This window comes from Bombus pascuorum, unplaced genomic scaffold (genome assembly GCF_905332965.1).
Source record: "Bombus pascuorum unplaced genomic scaffold, iyBomPasc1.1, whole genome shotgun sequence".
Classification (NCBI taxonomy): domain Eukaryota; kingdom Metazoa; phylum Arthropoda; class Insecta; order Hymenoptera; family Apidae; genus Bombus; species Bombus pascuorum.
In genome coordinates, this window is record NW_026869739.1 from 292,509 (window position 1) to 296,739 (window position 4,231).

The 4,231-nt window shown below is 34.8% G+C and overlaps 1 long non-coding RNA gene across 1 annotated transcript; it reads left to right on the forward strand.

Moving 5' to 3' along the window:
* The first annotated feature begins 2,192 nt into the window (after positions 1 to 2,192).
* LOC132915720 (uncharacterized) lies at positions 2,193 to 3,441 on the forward strand. Its single transcript, XR_009659946.1, has 3 exons — positions 2,193 to 2,319; positions 2,403 to 2,445; positions 2,883 to 3,441. It is a non-coding gene; the product is annotated as an uncharacterized LOC132915720 (long non-coding RNA).
* The last annotated feature ends 790 nt before the right edge of the window (positions 3,442 to 4,231 follow it).

The following is a 4,231-nucleotide window of genomic DNA, read 5'->3' on the forward strand; positions in this document are numbered from 1 at the left end:
GCAAAGGACAATGTCTTCATACATGTCCAGTGCGGTAATCAGGTGTCGGATCGAACATAGTGGCTCACATACGCCTTACGGGGGGCATACGGCCCAAACAAAGTAAGTGCGGGATCAACACACCGTTACCGAATTCGATTCAAGTATCATGGAAATAACATCTAACGTAGTGTTCTAACAAACGCCCAGTGTGGCGATATGGCAAAGGACAATGTCTTCATACATGTCCAGTGCGGTAATCAGGTGTAGGATCGAACATAGTGGCACGCACACGCTTACGGGGGGCATACGACCCAAACAAAGTAAGTGTGGGATCAACACACCGTTACCGAATTCAATTCAAGTATCGTTAACACTACGGAGATAACATCTAACATAGTGTTTGAACAAAAGCTCAGTGTGGTATCATGATCCAGAGAACTGAGGGTCGTCCAGGTGCGAGATCGAGAATGGTCCATCATGTCATTACGCCCAGACTGATGATTCACAAAATGCGACTAGCACTTCGAATATCAATCGTAACGTTACGGGTTCCCACTCTCTTTTAACTCTTTCGTTATCAAACGTCCGACCAGAATTTTTGCTGTCAAACTGGACCCTTGACCTATTCTGACACTTAACTAAATTGTAAATAACGACAGTTATATCGAGTCTAACATTGGGAAAATCCATTATTCTAGATACACCCGAGGACGTGTGATAGTCAGGATGGCCGTGTCGGAGATGAAAGGACACCCGGGCCTCCCCGTTGGAATTATTTGGAAAAGCCTCAATACTGTAGCATCTACGAAATAACCCAGACACAGTCATTCGAAACTTGAGACAATGAGCTTAGGCTCGAGGCGACAACCGGTCGCCGAGCGTAACCACGGTCACGGGATAAACATTCCACCTAACAGAGATATAAAGTAACATAGCTTTCCTTTAAAGAATTGGCAGTACAGACACTTGACAATAAGACATTCCAACAGCCCCGCAGCTCGCCACACACAGACCCCATTCTTTGGGCCAGATGATCGCCAGATGCCGATGCATCGTTTACAGTTTATGTTCAGATAACCTGAGGAACCGTTACAAATCTTAGAACTTAGTTAACTAAAGTCCTTCAGAGTGACAAACAGTCTTTATTCTATCAGCCTGTAAATCTGTCACCTATTGCGGGAAGATATGGGAAAGCCTGATTTGGTCACGTACGACGTTGCCTGCTAGGAACTCTCTCTCTAGGGCGGCTAGCATCCTTTTCTAACCGCCAACATAGAAATTGACCAATTAACAGCAGCGCCTATTTCCCTCACCCTCCGAGTGGAGGCTTTCTTTGACGAATCCGATGATCTCGTGCCCTTAGGCACACCCCGTTATAGTTTTCCTCTGCAGCGTCGTCGCGACGGAAAGTCATTCTTTTCTGGCAATCCGATTAGCTAAGAGTCAATCAAGCGTTCCTAGTATCACGAGTAGTAAGTTGAGTCCGACTTAGACTTTGAAGCAAAGTATATTCGTTATCCCGTTGACCGTGGATTCGCTTTATCGAACCTAGGGCCATTGTCATTAGCGTCCAGCTACCGCGTCCGATTGTCAATCTTGTATCAGCCATACTTGTGTAATAAATATCTGTGCGACAACCATGAACAACATTGGTGAAGATTCATTAAACGCCCCTAACGCTAACCCGACATATATATATATATAATATACATAATTTGGTTATTATTATATACATAATATATACACATACTATATATTCTATACGTTATATATATTAATTGAGATTATTATTTACATTGAATTTGACAATCAGTAAACAAACTATAATAAAAGATCATGGTAAGCAATTAAGATCGTATTCGCAATGTAGAATATTGTACAATTATTACATAGTTTGAATATATTTTGCATTTACATATTGTGTGCACTTTGATATATAATATTTATATAAAAATCAGCAGCGTAATAGTGACAATTTTCAAGATGTAAAGTCGTTAATGTATTGTAGTAAAATTGAAATATAATCGGCGCAGAGATTTTTGCGCAGCGTACAGGATTCGCCCCTTATACTCCAGAAGCCAAGATAGCCAATCAACAAGCAGTACGAATCTGCCTTTATTATTTAAATTAGGGATGGTATTGTTCAATAATCTTTCATATTCGAGACACGGTATTGCGAAGGTGCTACGAAGTAGTTGCCTACGTTTGAACGTTACAATTTTTGTGTTTAGCAAGTGTTTGAGCGATTGATAAAAAGTGCTAGATGCTAGATAAAATATAAAATCTAGTTATTCGAAAGTCGACTTGTAAATTTTCTATAAAAAGGATTTATTCAGGGTAAATACTTTATACTTGCAAATTTTAAGAATTACAAACTTCTTGTGAATTATTTTAATCTAATAACTTTGTTCTGTCTCTAGAATGGGTCATACGGCAACCAGATAGATTATTCCACATGTGGAAGTAAGTCGTAGAAACCAATACAATTTTCTTATTTATTTTTCTTTTTTCTTATTTTTTTTTTATTATATTTTTCCTCTCTAATATACTACTTGCATTTATACATTTATATTAACGTAAGAGTGATGTTATACATATTTATGTTTTAGTTTTAATTAAATATATTGATTATAGTTTTTTATATAAATGTTAGATCGTTCTTCCTATTTTATCTTTTCTCGCTAAAAAATGTTTTCATCAGAGATGATGCTTATTCAGAACCAAAAATAAAGTCAGTCATCGATAATGGTCACTAATCACAGAACTTAACGTATAAATATGTCTATAATTGAATATTATGTTCATATAAAATAATTATGTTTTTGTTACTATTAATTATTCTTTGAATCTCGTATTGTATTTATCCGATAGATAGTAATTTTTTACGAAATTTGTTTAAGAATCCTTCCCTGATGCACTTCGTCATACACAAAGAATCTAATTCCACTAACACAATTCTTCATAAATTTTTTTCCATGCTGTAATGGTAAGTTTTTTCCCTACTTCTTTTTAATTATCTACTATTGCTGTATTATTTGCAATAATGTCCGTATTTAATGCACTGTTTCATTTTAAAAAAAGTGATACAGTATATTCATTCGTTATCTTTTCTATTTATCAACCAAAAATAATGAATGGAAAAAACAAACCTGAATTCTCAGATTCTGTTGCAAGTCATTATAATTAAATATGGACATAATTTGAATAATGTACCGAATCTGATGCCTACAAAATCGTCTAAAACTTTCAATTTTTATATGTATTTTATATCTAGATATTCAATTATACATAGGAACCTAGTCTCAATATTTAACCAATGGCGAAACAGTAAGCGGTAGAATATCTCACGTGAGATTGATGTTATCAGAAAAAGATTTAACAAAAATTGTTTAGTTCGAAAGAAGACATCACATACGGTGCAAATTACTTTTTTGTTAATCTAGCAGGAGGGTTCCATTTCAACTTTATTTTTGCAAATGGAGCCATTTTTTTTTTTATTTAAATACATACATCGATCTATGTTTGTATTTCTTATGAGAAAATTAAAAAGAATTATTAAGAAAGAAAGCCAGGTAAGGGCGCGAAACGGTTCTCTTGTGTTTACGTTGTCCTTGTCTTTCGTTTGTTTTAACGTAAACATAATACCGCTTCGTGTCCTATGTTTACCTTTCATACGACAAATTAAACGTACCAAATAATCTAAATTTACAGTTTTTCGACATAAATAGGATAATACTTTTTTATATGATATGAAACGTTACGATATCGGTTACACCACTGTTGTTTACAAAGCAGTTTGAGTTTTGACCGATTGGTAGATTTGGTAGATAAAAAAGAATAATAGTAACAACTAAAAACCGATTTAAACAGATCGTATTGTAGGATGTCAGCATACTTTCCGCGGTGAACGTATGTATATATTGTTCATATATATTGTTTTAATATAGTTATTAACTATCTTATTGTTATGTATATTTATATCGTAGTATAAGAATGTAGCCAAACAATCCGCCTGTTTTAATCCCCTTCCTTTAATGTATGTAGTTAGCTTTTTGTAGACATGAACGCACGAAAGATATATGGATGTTAACATTATTTCGTTTAACGGAATCATCGAACAACACGAACTATTCATTTTCATTTTATTTTGCGAGATACGAAGGCGCAGTTTCGTTTTTAACGTGAACTGAAATGAAACAGAAAAGAAATGAAAATTCAATTCATTACTTATAAAATATCTTAATTATTT